Source organism: Lottia gigantea (assembly GCF_000327385.1).
Source record: "Lottia gigantea unplaced genomic scaffold LOTGIsca_54, whole genome shotgun sequence".
NCBI lineage: Eukaryota > Metazoa > Mollusca > Gastropoda > Lottiidae > Lottia > Lottia gigantea.
In genome coordinates, this window is record NW_008709848.1 from 1,535,284 (window position 1) to 1,553,747 (window position 18,464).

General features: G+C 31.2%; 1 protein-coding gene across 1 annotated transcript in view; it reads right to left on the reverse strand.

Annotated features, from left to right (window-relative positions):
• LOTGIDRAFT_249378 (hypothetical protein) overlaps positions 1-18,464 on the reverse strand; it is a 78,583-nt gene that overhangs the window by 8,198 nt on the left and 51,921 nt on the right. Inside the window, exon 4 of the mRNA XM_009062978.1 lies at positions 3,181-3,197. The gene's annotated coding sequence lies outside the window, so the exon portion shown is untranslated. The remainder of the gene's footprint in view (positions 1-3,180; positions 3,198-18,464) is intronic.

The following is an 18,464-nucleotide window of genomic DNA, read 5'->3' on the forward strand; positions in this document are numbered from 1 at the left end:
GCTTAAGAGATCAATGGCCACTCATAAAACAGCAGGAATAATCAATAAAAGCTGAAGAAAAAGACCTGTTTTTGCTTGAAATTACACGTTCTATCGCCACCTGATACCTTAACTTGGCATGACTACATCTAGTTCAGATTATCTATACTAGATTCCCTCCATTTCCTCTCTGATTTGATTCTATTTATAGACTTAAGTACGCAATTTTGATTACGGTATATTTTGCGGTTGTCATGCAATGTACAGCATTCTTTATCCTATAATTATATTAATTAGACCAATCTTTATCTGTTACAATTACATGGAACTGATATCAGCTATCTCGTCTGAAATCTCCCAAAGGCCATTTAGTCCAATATTTAGGACACACGCACGCTAGTTAAAATATTTACATCTTTCTTACATATTTATAAAAATCAATAAGATTACATCTCTTCATGATGCAAGGAGTTATTGCCCTTGATTTAGCTAAAATATGTCAGATTTAAACACAGATTTAAAATGGTTTTGAGTTCAAATAGTAGCATTGCTTTGAAGACAGATTTGGGTATGCTTAAAAACAAAGTTCCATACATGATGCTATCATATTATATATTTCTTTATATTTTCCTTTCTTGCAGCTAAAGTTGATGATAAAGCTATGCATATGCATGCCATGGCCACATTACAAGTTCTAATTGATGCCCAGAATAAAAAAGAATCTATCAATGGAATTCAAAATGGAGCCTTTGACAAATCAGACACACAAATTCACACAATTTCCAACGGTCAAGTTTCACCGGACAATCAACAAAATGGAGAAACAAGAAAGAGTCCGTCTGCAAGTCAAGAGACGACCTTGACAATGTTAGAATCGGACAATCAACTCAATGGTAAAGTTACAAAACGTGATGTAGATGTTTCGATAAATAACAATGAATTGGGCTCAACATCAGATATAAAATCAGATGTAAGTTGAATCTTTTGTTCTTGATAAATGTCTGTGTAAAGGAGAGATCAGCCATGATGTCATGGAGGTGGTTTGTGTATTACATGATGCACAACTTTAACAGTTGTAAGAGTGGTTTGTCCTACCAATTGTCCTACTCAAGTCATGTATGTGTTATTTTTAGCATATCATGGTTATGCTGATTTCTCCTATAATACTATACCAATTCACACTTATGCTGTAATTGTATCTATATTTGTATCCATATTACTGCAGTGATATCGCTATGCAATATAGAAAGGCAGAGACACATGAGCGCTATTAGATCATGGCTTTGGATATTTGCAGAAAAAATTCATTTGCATGACAGATTGGATTTTTAGTAGAAAAAAAGATATCTATTTACATCCAAGTATAATTCAAATAAAATAATGACCAATCCACTCGCAGAGTGATAATGAGAGAACTTGAGTTTTGACTCATGAAGTTTCATTACTTATCATTCAACTCTGAAACACTGTGAAGATTGTTGTTTTTATATCTAGAAATATCCTCAGATGTACGAAAGTACCTTTGCCTGACTATACACAGGTGCTTCTGGCATTTGTGATATCTTGGTAAATGATTATTTTCAACTAATCTAAAAATATCTGTGTTTGACGGAATTGTACAGCTCTAGGTTTATGTCATATTGCTTTAAGAGTTGTTTTTCATTCAGTTAATAACTTATATTTGTGCCTTAATGCGACATTGATGTTGATAATCTTTTTCATTTGTCTATTTTCATTATAATTGAAACCCAATATTCTCTTCATTTCATCAACAAAAAAATATAGAAAAAATATCATGAGAAAAAATAAATTATTAGAAAAAATGAATTATTAGAAAAAAAGAATTGATGAAAAGAGATTGAAAATAGAATTCATGATAAAAATGTATTATCTTATAAAACCTTTGAAAATTATTATTTGATTAAATAAAAATTCCAACAATTTATACTATATTAGCTTTAGGAATTTCCAATAGGAAATCTTCACAATGTCAAGCTATTACAAATATTGTCTTTTACCATGACTGCAATAGCTACTCTTCTTTATCATGAAATGCAGCGATTTGATTGGATTGTACGCCAGCCAATACAGCCAATCAGAACCCTCTACCGAAAGACTGTAAACATAATTGCTTATGTTTTACAGACTTTCTGTTGAGACTTTTGATTGGCAGTTTTCAGTGCTGTACAATCCAAATAAATTGTTACATTTAAAAACTTCTGTGACACGAGACAATTGGCTAGTGCAGTCAAGGTATAAGATGAAGTTTGTAATAGCTTCACATTATGAAGATGTCAATAGAGCTGCATCAAACATTCAAGCAGGATAACCATTCACAATAATTTGAGTGCAGTGAGGTTGAATTAGAGCGAATTTACTGATATGAAATAAAGAATTTGTAAAATATGTATCTGTAATTTCAGTCATCGCCAAATTTTGAGGAAGTTGAAGAACCAATGGACCTGTCATGGCCAGATACATGTCGTGAAAGATTTACCTATATTCTAGTAATACCCATTGTGTTTCTGTTGTGGATAACACTGCCTGATGTTCGAAGACCGGTAAGTCAATTATTATTTCTAAAGGGAGTGGAGAGAAGTTACTGTTTTTATCATTTGTATGTTTATTTTAGATGCTGTTAGATACATCGTTTGTTTCAATGTATTATTTTATAATTAGCTGGACACTATTCTATCAACAATGTCACTGATTATGAGATTACATCCAAATTTTGGAAAACACAGATAAGGGATATGTTAAAAAAGCAGAATCGGAAATCATGACTGTTTATTTGACTGTTTACTTTTAAAATAAATGAACCCTTGCAATAGCATTTGTGACTTTTTATTGATGTAAAATCTCAAATACCTGTCATGAAAAAGTACAAACTTAATGAAAGAAGGTGAGTTGGTTTGAAATTCTGAATTTTTCTAATTTGAATTTCAATTAACCTGTCTACTCTGCCTGATATAATTCTCATTTCATTTTATAGGTCTCTTATAGAAACAGGTTCTTGGTAGAATATCAATCTAATAATCTAATCAAATAAACATATATATTAATATATTCATTATAAACTATAGAAGACTGGGGCCTAACCTAATGAGAAATTTGTAATATAATGTCTTTTTCATGTAAAATCCAAGACAAAAAAATGATTAAGTGATTTTGTTCATGTATTATTGTAATATAAAATTTAATATTATAGATTTAACATACAGTTAATTCAATTCCAACACATAATGAATTTTAAGATTTTTTTTTGCAATTTTCTTTATTAACTATTTGCTGCAATTTGAATTAATAGTCTATAATTTAATCTTATTGGATTAAAGTGAGCTTATTTAATGATCAGATTTTAATATGAATAATTTTTACAATTTCATTAAATCTTGTTTTATTTGAAAAATAACGAAATAATTAAGTATTTATTATAATCTGGAAAGACTAATATTCTATATAATCAGCATTGGCTAAATTTTCCTATTAAGTAATGCTTATTTATTACGAATTTCTTAATCACATGACATTTTGATTGACAGCTAGCATAAGTTCTAAGTAAATTAGATCGCATTAAGTTAATAATTGTGGTCAAGATAATTTTACTTAATATGTTCTAACAATTTCATATGTCAGAATGCACAAATTCATTTTTTCTAAAATTTTCTTGAGAGAACCCTCTGAGACGCTCTATGAGAGCACTACAGAGTAGCTAAAATTGAATTCAGCCTCAGCACTTGTCCCCCCATTGAGTCAGTCTGCCCCCTATCTATACCCTCAGTCTCGAAAGGCTTGCATGTATTGTTCCATGATATTAAAGAAATTCTATAAAAAAAAGAGAGATTTTTTTTGGTGAGGAATGATATACATATATATAGAGTATTCCATCGAACAGAGAATTATTAAATTGGTTATGGTGGTGTTCTTCAGTTCTGTCAGTAGTTTTGATTAACTAAGTTGCTCAGTAAATTCGGTTAAATGATTGTAGTGAAACCTACTTTAGTTTGATTAGATACAAGTTGAAGAAAATAATATTATATAGAGACAGGTGGCCATATTGGAATATTGAGAAGTATTAGAAAATTAATATTGAGATATATGATTATCTAGATTATCACAATCAAATGATTGACATATCAATATTAGTCACATTGCTTTATTAATTACCTCTATATCACTATATCAACTGATCCTTTACAGAGTCTCTCTTACCTCTATATCACTATATCAACTGATCCTTTACAGAGTCTCTCTTACCTCTATATCAACTATATCCTTTACAGAGTCTCTCTTACCTCTATATCACTATATCAACTGATCTTTTACAGAGTCTCTCTTACCTCTATATCACTATATCAACTGGTCCTTTACAGAGTCTCTCTTACCTCTATATCACTATATCAACTGATCCTTTACAGAGTTTCTCTTACCTCTATATCAACTATATCAACTGATCCTTTACAGAGTCTCTCTTACCTCTATATCACTATATCAACTGATCCTTTACAGAGTCTCTCTTACCTCTATATCACTATATCAACTGGTCCTTTACAGAGTCTCTCTTACCTCTATATCACTATATCAACTAGTCCTTTACAGAGTTTCTCTTACCTCTATATCACTATATCAACTAGTCCTTAACAGAGTCTCTCTTACCTCTATATCACTGTATCAACTAGTCCTTTACAGAGTTTCTCTTACCTCTATATCACTATATCAACTGGTCCTTTACAGAGTCTCTCTTACCTCTATATCACTATATCAACTGGTCCTTAACAGAGTCTCCCTGAAATCATATTGTAGTTGAGTTTTGTCAGTCAGGCCTGATACGATATATGTCATGATACCAGAGCTTTGATGATGATTATGTAATAAAAGAAAAGAATACTTTGATAACAGAATGGCGCTAGTGAAGTGGCTACTCTTGTCTCTCTGTTATCACTATATCAACTGGTCCTTAACAGAGTCTCTCTGGTTAGAATCATATTGTAGTGGAGTATTGCCAGTCAGGCCACTATATGATACATGTCATGATACTAGAGCTTTGATGATAATTATGTATAACAGAAAGGTATCATTTTAATAACAGAGTTTTTCTGAATTATATTATGTAGTTCTAGATATTCTCAATTATACCACAATATATTATATATCACTATACTACTATATGTCTGCGATGAGATATCATTCAATTGAATTTTTTGTTCTCATTTCATGAATATTCAAATTAAATGTTCAACTTTATGGCAGTTGTCTTCTGGTGATATAGAAATATAAGGTTCAGTAACTTTACCTTTGAAAAAAACACACTTGGCCTACCCTCCAAGACCTACTGAAAATTTCCCCCTGTAAATTCATAATAACAAATAATAATTTTTTCAGTTGTTAGGATTTTCAGCAAACCAAAGACAATGAGGGCTATGATATATGTATAATGAAAAACTACACCTTATTATCTTTTTTTAATGATTTTTGACTGTATTTTTGCAGACAAGGATGAAATAATATGACTAGTAATTAATTGGACTAAATGCTATCATGTGTACATTCTTCTCTGCTTTGAAGTTAAAATGTCTTTTTTTCTAAAGCAAAAACCTTTATGTCTACAATTTGAATGATCAAAGTATCTCTTGCTTTCTCTTTATGACATTCGGATCGTATTGAGTTTTCAAGGCGCCATTTTGGTTGACATCTTGTACTAGAAATATACGTAAATCGCATAATTCCTTCAAAAAAATCTCAAACTAAGAATTTCTTTTCCTATTTCTATAGATGTCTTTTCTATATATGGCAGTGTCTCAAAAAAAGACAACTCGTCTTTTAACTTTCAAACGCGGATAATTCTGGACATACATGGATTTAAGGGCTCAAATGTGACAGTGAGTTGTGAACATACTTAAGATAATATAGCCAAAAAATCCCTGTTTCTGAGACTGAAGTATGATTGGCCAAAAAAATGGCCCTTTCACATGACTGCTTAAAATGCATGAAAAGAAATTTTGAATTATGAAAAAAAAATTCATAGAAATATGAAATGTATGTTATTAATAATTAATTGTAGAAAAAAAAAAATGCTGTCATGTGTACATTTCTTTCTGCTTTGAAGTAAAATGTCTTCCTTAACCTAAAGATTACAATTTTACTGAACAAAGATTTTATAAAGCATGGTTATCGTAATGCCATTAGAATGGTATGGAATTTTCAAACATGGCCTCTCAAACATGTAACTGCTTAACATGCGTGAAGCAAAAGTTTTAATATTAAAAAAAAGACTCCTGAAAATATGAAAAATATTTAATAATTGATTGTAGATTGTGGAATCCTTGAAATGCTTGAAGAAAAATTTTCAATTACGAAAAAAAAGGTTTATAGAAAGATAATTATTTTTAGTTCTTTTTGTAAATAATCTTCAAATTACATTTTTAAGTAAAGAAAAGTAAAGTAATCCTTTTGATCATGCAATAAAGATATTGAATCTAAATTAAAGGAAATTATTTAGGATTATTTTGACATATTATGATATTTATTTTTGATATGTCGACTTAAAGACATATTTCAGAAACGGTCCTAAAAGAACTGTCATATCGACCTCGCTAGCAGATCAGGTGCCAGGTTCCACATTGAAAGAAACAATGATTTATTATGAGGATTTCAACTTAATCCTTGTACAAACCTCTTGGCATTGATCTCGTCCAGATTATCCATATATACTTCGAGCAGTGTCGACTGGAATCATGATAAAAGATATCTCAGAATTTGACACTCCAACTGATATTAGAACCCACAACCAATGAATGAGAGAAGTAAAGTTGACATTGCAATTCTGGAAAAATTGTAATTATAATACAATTAATTATAAGAGAATAGGATGGTGAATTTTTAGACCAAATTACTTCAGAAAATCATTGTCTTTCTTTTTTTATTTATTGAGTACAATCAACAGTTGTTTAATATATAGTGACATTTAGACAAAAGAGCATGTTTAAGATGTTAATGTAGGTTTATGGTATAGGCCTACTACTCAAAATACCATTGTATCTTTTAGTATAAACATTTACATGATCATCATCTGGTTGAGTTATTGTACCTGATGACGACAATATAACTATATAAATCAATGAAATCGTGCTCTTAATAAATTTCAAAAGTGATTTACCATTAAAACAATTTTAATTAATGCATTATTATGCAATTTATAAAGTATATTAAAAGGGTCCAATGTTGTTGGTGTTTAAGAACAATTTTTTGTGTACTTGACAGATACATCAGACGTTAGCTAATTTGGTAACATGGTGTGAAAAACACAGCAATTTTAGAGGATTCTAAATCTTCCCCACAGATCGTTGATTGGTTGTTTTAAGTATACGCAGTATAGTAACCAATCAGATCCTTGATAAAACCAACCTTTTCCTTAATTGCCATAGGTTGTCCATGGTTGCACTAACTCTGTGTTACAATGGTGCCCATGTTTTTATGTGAGCCTTTTTCTTCAGATTGTGTGATTGTTTTAATTAGAATACTTGTGTTTGTACCATAATTAATGCCCCACCCCCCAAGTTATGCAGTGGACACTTACCATAATTAAATCTACTTGAAAAATGGTGAAAGGAGAAGTTAATCAGATGATTCAGCAGTACCAAATTTCATCCTAATAGTCTTTTCTCTGATATTCATTTCAAATAGCTTAATTAAAAGATGTTTTTTTATAATTATAAACAGTGTTCTTTGGAATTGGCGTTATTGAAATAATTCTGTGTTTGCTTAATTTGAATTTCACATACCTGGTTGTCATGGTGATGTATTGTTTACCTGAGTGAAATGGAAAAGAAAAAAAAGAATTGATTGAATCAATACCATAGATTGACTTAATTACATCATTTCCTCACGTTTATTTGACAAGTTGTTTGATGGTTGCTAAGGAATGTTAAAGGTGGAGAAAAGAATAATGTTTTTCAAGACATTACATGATCACATGATTCAGTGAAAATAAAATATCTTGTAGCTAACCACAATTACTTTAAATATTTAAACAGGAATGTAATGCTATTATCTTCCCTGCATGTATTCATTACGAACAATCGAAAGTAAAAAAAAAAATAATAATTCAGTTATAATAAAATAACAGTTAAGCTAATAACAGAATTACAGTGAAACATAGGCTCCAAAACCTGATGTTATCTCTTCCCAGGGTAGTTAATACTCGAGTACCGGTACTTCTCCATAGAAAAAAACTAAAATCATTTAAATATTCTTCCTGGCATTCTTTCTGTTGAAAAATTATTGTGGTTAAGACATGATATGACTTCTTTGCAGTATTTTTTAATGTTTGTAGAAATAACATATTAGTCTCTTTGCTTGTGTTAATCTCAAAACTTTTGAAAAACTCCCCAAAAAAAAACAAATTTTGTTGACTTTCACGGTATTTAATAGTTTTCATAAGATGATAGATTAAAAAAAAGTGCAATCAGCTTTTCTACATGTACTCTATTGAAAAGTTAATGCTCCCAAATAGAATAAAAATTTATTTCCATAGTGCCTATTGAATATTGATATGAATAAAGTGGTTGACATTAAACATTAAAACTCTGTTATATTGGCACTATGTATTCTTAATCATATAAATCTACATATAAAGACACAGTTAAATGGTTATTAAAGGGATCATAAAGAGGTTTTCTAAATGTTTTAAACGTCCGTGGTTTCTTGCAATGCCACAAAAAATAACTTTGATGACGTCACTAATATTATGCTTGTATCGTACGAGGCCCTTTGCAATTATTGACCACATCAAACACTTAGTATTAGTGGAATTGCAGGACGTCTGATTGAAAATCGGAATGGTGCAAATTGATGTTATCTGGATTCCTGACACATATAAGTTAGTAAACCTCTTTACTATCCTTTTAAGATAAGAAGGCATAAACACATGCTAGCTATTTCATAAGGTTGTATGCACGTTATAGTTTTAGTGACCACCTTGGACATTAAATGACAGTTGACACAATGTCTAAGCTATAATTAATGGACGACATAGGCTTCTGATTCTCAGACATTTTGAATTGCCCTGTTGGTAATGTTTGGAAAATAGGGCATGGCCCTTATTCATAGAATAACCAGCCAACTGTGGTACCCTTTGCTTGAAACTTGTGGGTTCTTGAGCATTTTTTTTCTTGTTCAAGTTTCATGTGAATTAATACTTCACATTTTTGTTCATTGTTGATTTTCCGTCAAACCTTGTCATGCCTCTTTAACCATCCTTGACGTTTCTAATCATTTAAAGGAAATAACCAACGAATGACATCAACATTTCCATTGTGTTTCTAATTTGGAATTTGTTTATATAACCGACATTTTACGAGATCAAAATTCCTAGGGATAATTTGATAGTAAAATTGATACTATTCAATCCAGACAAGTCAATGATCAGTTTGTAATAACAGGAAATCATTATATGTAGTCTGAAACAACCTGTTTTTTAGCATGTCTTCTGGTCTGTAAGGTTTGGACATTTTACCCTGCAGACAATCTTAGCCTCCCAGTACCCTATTGGAGTTCATATTTGCATTAATACCAGACTAATTGGGGAAATATGTTTCTGTAAAAATTTGGGCAGATATATACAACAGGTGGTCCATTGTTGCACTTTTTCCTGCTTATGGTAACACCAGACATCTTCAAATTCAAAAGTTTTGTCCCAGTTGGTCCATGGTTGCAGTTTAGTTTTCTCATAGAAACATTGTCAAACTCAAGTAATATTCGAGGTGATCCATTGTTGCACTTTTTCTGCTTATAAAAACAAGAGACATTGTCAAACTCTTGAGTTTATAGGTGGTTCATTGTGGCACCAATCCAAGGAGTGATCTAAGAGGTAACAACTTGGATTTTTTCCTTTGAGATCTGGCCTTTAATGGCTGAAGAAGTTTCAGACTATATTAATTGTTGCCATGGGGAGGGAGGAGATTCTTGTGACTTTGTCAATTATATATAATGATATTGTCAATAACCGTTGATAAAAATCTGTGTTTATTTTGGCATTGTTGTATACGTTGCTGTCCATGCCAAACACGAGGGCTGATAGAAAATAATACTTTCATTGTCTTGTATTCTAGTCCCATTCAACTTTTACGTATCAGATTATCGTGTATTTTTCCAATTGATTATGTGGTTTATAATTGAGTGATTTTATACATATTTAATGTCAAGCTTAAAGGCATTTAGTTGTCTAATTATGCTGGTATTAAAACATCAGTCAAAGTGACAAATTAATATACAGCATTGATACATTTGTTATCATATCACAATAACTGCAGTGGATGCATCCTTCAATGTTTAAATATTCTGTTCTTAAAAGACCTTAATGATTTCCAGTCATTTTATATATATTTGTTGATATTGTTTTATCGATTATTATAATATTTCAGGAAAAAAGAAAATGGTTCTTCTTTTCGTTTCTTGGTAGTATATTATGGATTGGTGGTTTCTCCTATCTCATGGTCTGGTGGGCTAACACTGTTGGTGTTTCTATTGGAATTCCAGATGAGGTCAGTGAAACAGCTTACTTTTTTAGAGCAGATTTCAGTCTTTCTATCATGGATGTTAAAACAATTTTGTACTGCCCGGGTCCTGTTTCTTAAAAAATCTTACTTTAAATTTTGTCCTGAGTTTGGTGTATCTCAGTGTAATTTCACAATAAAGACAAATATTATCATGAAATTTTTGAGGTCCTGATTCATGCTCTAGGTCATAGTGTTACACCTACCAGATCTGTGCTGAAATGATCCAGCAAGTTACTTGTTTACCTACTAACTTAGTGGTTCACAGTTCTATCTGGTATAAGTTGAGATTGTATTGGTACCCTACGATTTTTCATCAGTTTTTCCGCAATCAATGAAATATGTGGAAGAAGATAAAACAAAGGTCTCTCTGGTCATGTATATCAAGTTTCTTGTATTTTGCAGGTGATGGGGTTAACTATATTAGCAGCAGGTACCAGTATACCAGATCTGATCACCAGTGTTATTGTGGCTAAGAAAGGTTTTGGTGATATGGCTGTGTCCAGTTCAGTTGGTAGCAATATCTTTGACATCACTGTGGGGTAGATATTTTAAATTTCCTATATTCTTTTTTAAGTACAAAACTTGCTTACCAACTCAGAAACCTCAGAAAGCCTTTTAAGACTGAAAAAAGATAGCTTGAGTGGAGAAATTATGTCTTTTATTTAGCTCAAATCTTGCTTAAAATGGAATTCTTCCTACATTATTTTGCTGAGCTTTTCCGTCTGATTATGAATTTTCCCATCTGCTTTAAGTAGGAATCGTGTTTTTTAGACCAAGAGATAACATTTTTATCCCAGTCATACAACAACATTAGTCAACCAGGGAGATAAAGATTGTGCTGATTATCAACTAATAATTGACACAAAAAGACCTGATAATCAGAACATAATCTAACATTCTAGAGTTATATAACTTCATCCTGTTTAATAACGTATATGTTTCCATAACAACCAGTACATTCAGGTCTTTTTTTATCAATTCTGAGAAAAACAAGGACAATTGTTTTTTAGTTGCTATTGTTTCCAAATCAATATCAAGTTTCTGTTTCTTTCAAGATATTTATATTGGTGTATATAAAGCTTTGTTAATCTGTAGCTAAGTATACAATGTATTGTGTATAGAAATAAGCTACTTCCTTTATCCAAACCACCAATACAGATCTAACAGTCTAAAGATTTAAGCTAAAGCAATTTAAGGCCTGATTATGTAAGGAGAAATATGTCGAAATGAATTGAATAAAACTTAAACCAATGAAAGCTGTGTCTATGCACGAAGTAATTTATTTGTGAAGAAAACCATTTTTGAAACTATTCACATAACCAATATCCCAGAACATACAATACAGAGATTACAATTAATGCTGCTGTTTGAGGTCTTGTTAAGGAGAATTTGGTGCATATTCATATATGACTCTAGATGCCACTTGAGCTCAAAGCAACACCAAGCGCTTGTCTAAAAGACAAAATTCAAAGTTACACAGTCGGTGCTCTCTCTGACCCCTTTGACTAAATGATACAGTGTTGATTAATGTTTTTCAATTTGCTTTGTCACCTTTCTCATTAAGCCCTGCATTTCAACTTTTTTTTTCTTTTGAGAATTATATATGGGTTTAATACTTGCATTGAGCTATTCATATTAGTTTAAAAGATTAATCTTGGCAGCCTTAATGCAGTGATTTTTTTTCGGTCTCTGATATAAATTATTCGACACGTCAAACTAGTATTAACAAGTTGACAAATTAGCCAGAGAGTACCATAAAATAATTTCTTCAGATCATTAAAAACAAATTCTTTAAGATTTATTATGGTGATATATCAAACTTAATTCTTCATACCACAGTCATAAAATATCTCATTGGACCAGTTTGGAGACTTGTAAGTAGAGAGAAGAAAGGCTTAATCTGTAGCAAGATAGTTTCTGATGTCTCGACCTGTGCTTTTTAAGTGTCAGTTTGCTGTCATTGGACAATATGGAGAACAATGAGTAAATAAGGGGAACACTTAATCTGTAGCAAGAAATACTACGACTACCAACAACTACCTAGTTTGCGATATCAGCATCAGAACTGTTAACTTGTCATCTACCTACCTACCACCTGTAGCAAGATGGATTGTCATTTTTTGGAGATAGTTAAGGTTTGAAGAGCGAGAATAAATTCTGATATCTTCGCCAGTGCTTTTGTAAGAGGCAGCTAGACTGATGTCTGTTCTAAAGGGATGTAGAGATTTAAATATTTGCTTTACAAGCTGATGGAGCTTAATATCTGTATCACTATAGAATTAAAATGCAGCTGTCAAGTTTTCACAAGAGCGTACTTCTACATTTATCCTAGCCTCCCTTCATAAACATTCATTCTCATGGGCTTTTATGACTAATTACAGCATGTGAGAATGTTTCAGACATGGCATGTCATGTGGAATCTCAGGAGAAACAGACGTCAGATTTTAATATGATTCTGAAAGGTGCTAGAGAGAGCTGAAATTTAGACCAATACCCCTTTGTTACAAATGAGCTCTTCTAATCATACATGTACAGTTTCATGGTGATTGAAAATATGCATGTGTGGAAGACTACATAAAAAATGAGGGGGTGTCAAATACATAACAGACACACTATATCTAACCTTGGCTCAATCAGTTGAATATACAGTTGTTGATCAAGTCAATCAAATGTAAATCCTAGCTTCAAGTATATAAAGAGTTCTGTGCCCGAGTTCATAAGACAGACTGGTTGATATAGAATCAAAAGAATGTAGTCATTTACCAGTAGGCATGATTTACAGGTCTGATTGAGAAGAAATCAGATAAATGTAGTCTGGAGACATGAATGATATCTAATTAATACTTTCGTTTTTTCTGTCTGTGTGAATAATTGAACTGTGGTAGGTTCCGTAATCTTCTTACATCAATGATGGATGATATTGAGATTTATTGCACGCACAACTTTTTATAACGTCATTTGTTTTTAAAGCCTTTACTTTTCTCTTTGATAGCATAATTAACTTTAAATTAAGATTCTCTGCCCTGTTAGATTTATGGCATTAATAATCTGAAAAATCTTGGCATGAAAGATAACCCATAAAAACATATTTCAAAGTAAAACAACATACAAATACTGATAATACCATACTTAATCCACCTCATATCTAAAAATCTTCAGTGTCACATTTTAACATGTAAAGTGAGCTTTATTCACCAATGTTTAAAATTACCTCATCAATTATAATCTTGTCATTTCAAGAGTTTCATTGAAAATAATGACCATATATGGAAATTTAAAAATGGAACATTTAAACTACAAAACTATCTAGTGAAACAGATAGCTTAGATTATGAAAAGTAATTCAGCGGACATATATAAAAGAAAGTAAATTCTGGTTATAAAAACCAGTTGATGACTGTGTCTTATTATTGCTTGGCAATAACGCTGCTTCAACTGAAAGCTAACTCTGAGCCCTGGCACTAATTTACTCCTGGTGATAACATTGTTCTGGTTGTCATCATCATCATGATGCCCACTAAATACTAACTAACTATTACTAAATTGGCAACAATACAGAGAACATTCTGCTTCTCATCATCTGTTACTGATAGTTGTGTCTTTATTCTATTTATTGTATATTACAGGTTACCATTTCCTTGGTTGTTAAACAGTGCCATTACCCTGGGGGAACCTACAAAAGTCAGCAGTAAAGGATTATTATGTTCTATAGTTCTACTGTTTTTAATGTTAGTAGCTGTCATCTCCACCATTGCCATCAGTAAATGGAAAATGAGCCGGCTGTTAGGATGTTCGATGTTTTTTCTTTATGTGATTTTCTTGACACTTAGTGTGCTTTTAGAATTAGAATACATAATTTGTCCCGATAGATATATTTAGGACATGATACAGTTCTATTTAAAATGGCCAACAAACGTCGTCAGGACTATATATCAGCTGGTTTGATATTGAAGCGTTAACTGTGGTCTTGCTGAGGATTGTGGGATATTGTGAAATACAATAGAAACTAAAGCAAAAGTAGAAAATAGTATATTGCTGCTATTAATGGAAATACGGAAAAGAGTTTCTCAAAGTGCCTTCTGTAAAGGGAAAGTTTGTCTTGCTGTTTAAAATGGTAACAGAAAATGACAGTGTGGCATAGTGACAAGGAAAAGAATTTTCAACTAATGAAGACAGTAAAAAGAAACAACATTAGTTCTGTTAGTCCCCTTACTAGTTCCACCATTGTTAGATTTAAACTTGAAATAAACTTTACTACATTTTAATCTGTGATTTAGATATAGTTGTATATAAACAAACACGTTATATTAGAGGTTACCTTTGATTGAATGAAAACTCGCTTAAGAGGCCGTTGCTTAAGAGCTAGTAGCCTAAGAGCTAGTAGCTTACAAGGACAAAGTCTGAAAGCTGGGAGCCAAAGAACTTGTTTTCCTTCAGAAAGCCAATCACTAAGGAAATTTAGCTGCAAAATATGAATCAAAAGCTCATGAATTCAAATTGTATACAATACAGATGAAACAAACGATTTTTTCACTTAATCAAAGGTAATCCTCATTTGACATGAAATTGCTTCAGGTTACCAACAATTTGAGCCAAAAAATCAACCTCTTTGTCATAATGATATTATTGCGGTGACATATTTTGGCGGAAATTGTTGAGAATTTGATGCATCTTCATGTACACTTGTAATTATTATGTTCATATTTGTAAAAAGTTTATAATTTATTAAAATAATATTTGTTATAATAGGAAATCCTCACATGTACGTTCCAAGGTTAAGACGAAGGGTATATGATGTTAATACTGGTCAAACCTCATGAATACTGTTATTTCTTTTGCTAAAATTGTTGTTATGGAAGCCAATTATCAGGCCTGAGACTGTTGATTTATATGTATCTGGAGCTGACAGCAACAATAGATTATCCAAAACAACACTACTAGTAGTTTGTGAAATTTTCCAAACATTTTCGCTTGATTATTTGTTGCTTAAGATTTGTCAAAAAAAGTGGTAACTTGTTAATCAGATACAAGGCCTACATAATGCAATAATTTTCGGCTGCAATCAAACATTTTTGGCTAAATATTTGACAAATTACCTCAGTCTACATAATTCCAGTTAATATAATTTTTCCATGACAATAACATGAATAGTTTTCTTTTGATCTCATTGTTATATATTTCTTATTTTCATTGTGCATTCTTGATAGACTAGAAGGGAATAACTTAAAGATGTGTCAATGCTGTATAAATATAAAACAAATACAAAGCAAATTGTATCAGATATAAAAGACATCACCACAGTATGATGCCAACTTGTTTAAACAGTGAAAGTTATCTAGTTAAATAATTATTGTTATTATCAATAAACTTATATCTAGTTATTTATTTATTAGCCTATTAAAGATTAGGTTAGTCCCAATTGTTATTACTTGTTGAAATCCACAGGGCAGTGTTTTAGACAGCTGTACTGGGAGGGTGAAAGGATGGAGGAGAGCAACCCTTGGTTAATTACCAGGGCTCCATTTTACAGATATATGTTTTTTTTATTGGTGAATATTTGTATGAAGAAAGATGATCCTCATAGACAATAATTATTCATGCTTCAAGAATATTTCATATATATGTAAGTATAATTGGTGTTGCTAAGGAATTACATTGTCTTCAGTAAGGGAGCTCCCAGTTCAAGTCTAAAACGAGGCCCTGTAAACCCTTCTGTGATAAATATTAGTGATATTTTACAAGAATCAAAACATATTATAAAATACTAAAACAATTCCATTGTTACATATCATATAATTTAATGCTTTTAATTCAATTTCAATTATGTGCAGATTTTGGCTTTTAGTCATAGTATATAAAACGCTAGCCATTTCAAGCTTTTTAAATTCTTATATTATATAATACAATGCAATAGACACATGCTTATATATATATATGTTAATACATTTGCTTTACTCTTTAGTCCTTTACCCATTGCAGTGTGTTTTTCTAGATTCCAAACTTGCTGATTTTCATAAATTACTTTCTCTAGCATATATTCAGAAAGATACTGGAAAATTTGGCAATGGTATCAATGGCAATGAGGTCATATTCTGCAACCATGTGACCATGTTTCTTTAGTCACAGTACAATGCTAAAGAAACATGCCCTATATCAATACATGTTATAGGGTCATCGTTGTCAAGGTATCCAATGTTTTAGTGCTGTATTAAACTTGTTAATGTATAATAGAATAAGGATATTGTAAAAAGTGCACATAGTTACTATAAATTAGTTATTTATTATTGAATTAGCCTGAGATAACAATGTACATCCAAGTACAATTCCAAACATAGAAATGCACAGCATACTTCTCTCGGCGGGAATAAGTGATATGATTTTCATGGTCATGACAGTGAAATGTTGAAGTTGGGCTCATCCTGGTCGATTCAAAACAAAAAACATGACCAATCCATTTTATTTGTAGGTAGTTTAAGTAGTAATGAACTATGTCAATTTAGGCTAAATAACTTCTATATCTATTTATTCTACCTGAAAAGAAAATGGACTGCTCGTGTTTATGAGCAATACATCTTTGCTCAACTATTCATGGTCATGTCGTGCTGATTTTCCCCCTTGAAATATAGTGCACTGTTCTTGTTTATGGTTCATAATGTGCCTGCATGTGCATAAATACCTTTGACCTACTATATGTTATTTGAATATATTTATATGTATTTATAGTTGTTTGTCTTTATTCCAAGTCTTTGAAAGGAATTTGAATCTCAATTTTTGTTATTTTTTTTAGTCTTTTTATTTATTGTATTTGATCTCTGTATTTATATATTGTATATATATATACATGTATATATTTCATTTGGACAATTGTCTCTGTAGTAGTCTTTAAGTATCTGTAGAAATAAAAATACAGAGCCTGTTTACTTGTATCTGTAGAAATAAAAATACAGAGCCTGTTTACTTGTATCTGTAGAAATAAAAATACAGAGCCTGTTTACTTGTATATGTAGATAATAACAAAAGGATTATTAAACCACTGTTTCATCTCTGACAGATCATGCTATAAAAAGTGAGAACATCAAGATGTGGTCAATTATTCCTACTAATACTTTTATATTTGCTTTTCTAGAGATGTTGACAAATGTTTAGTCACAGATTTTGAAAGTCTTGACCATCTTTAAACAAATAGATTGAAGCCATCCTCTAGAAAGCTTGTAAACTTGGTAGAAATTTGTTGGAAACATTATCCCATCTTAGATTTAATTTGCAATAGCCATGTTCTGCTGAATCATCAATATCATTTTGAGAAATTTTTCACAAAATTTAGCTAACTTGGCTTGCTGAAATTCAAATTATACTTTTACAGCCAAATGTGTAGGTCAGAAAAAATCATTCAAATTTAGGCTTTTTATTTTTTGTTTCATGTTTAGTAATCATTCCACAAATTACCCCCAAAAATGTTTTTTAAGAATTGCTGGCTTAGCTGGCTTGATTTGTGCGGAAAGCAATATTCATAGCTTCATGGCTAGACACTATCAACCAATCTCACAGAGTCCATTTTACCTGAACTTATCCAGTCATTAATATTTTGTTTTCTTTCTTTGGTCAATGAATTGGTTCATAGCAATATATTTAGATAATTTGAATATCTTAGTTAAAAACTCCCACCTTGAAATTGGCTTGGCTGGCCATATTTGTGCAGGATACAATATTCTTATTTTGAATTTGTGAAAAATCCCACCTTAAAATGCTATCATTGGTTTATGAGATCACATTATCCAGAACTTACAAATTTTTTTAATTTTGTTATATATATATTTTTGTATGAACAATAATTGCTACAAATTTAGAAGTTTATTAATCAGTTATTAATTAATTTGTTATGATTATTTAATATGTGTTGACAAAGCAATATCTTAAGTAATATTTGTCG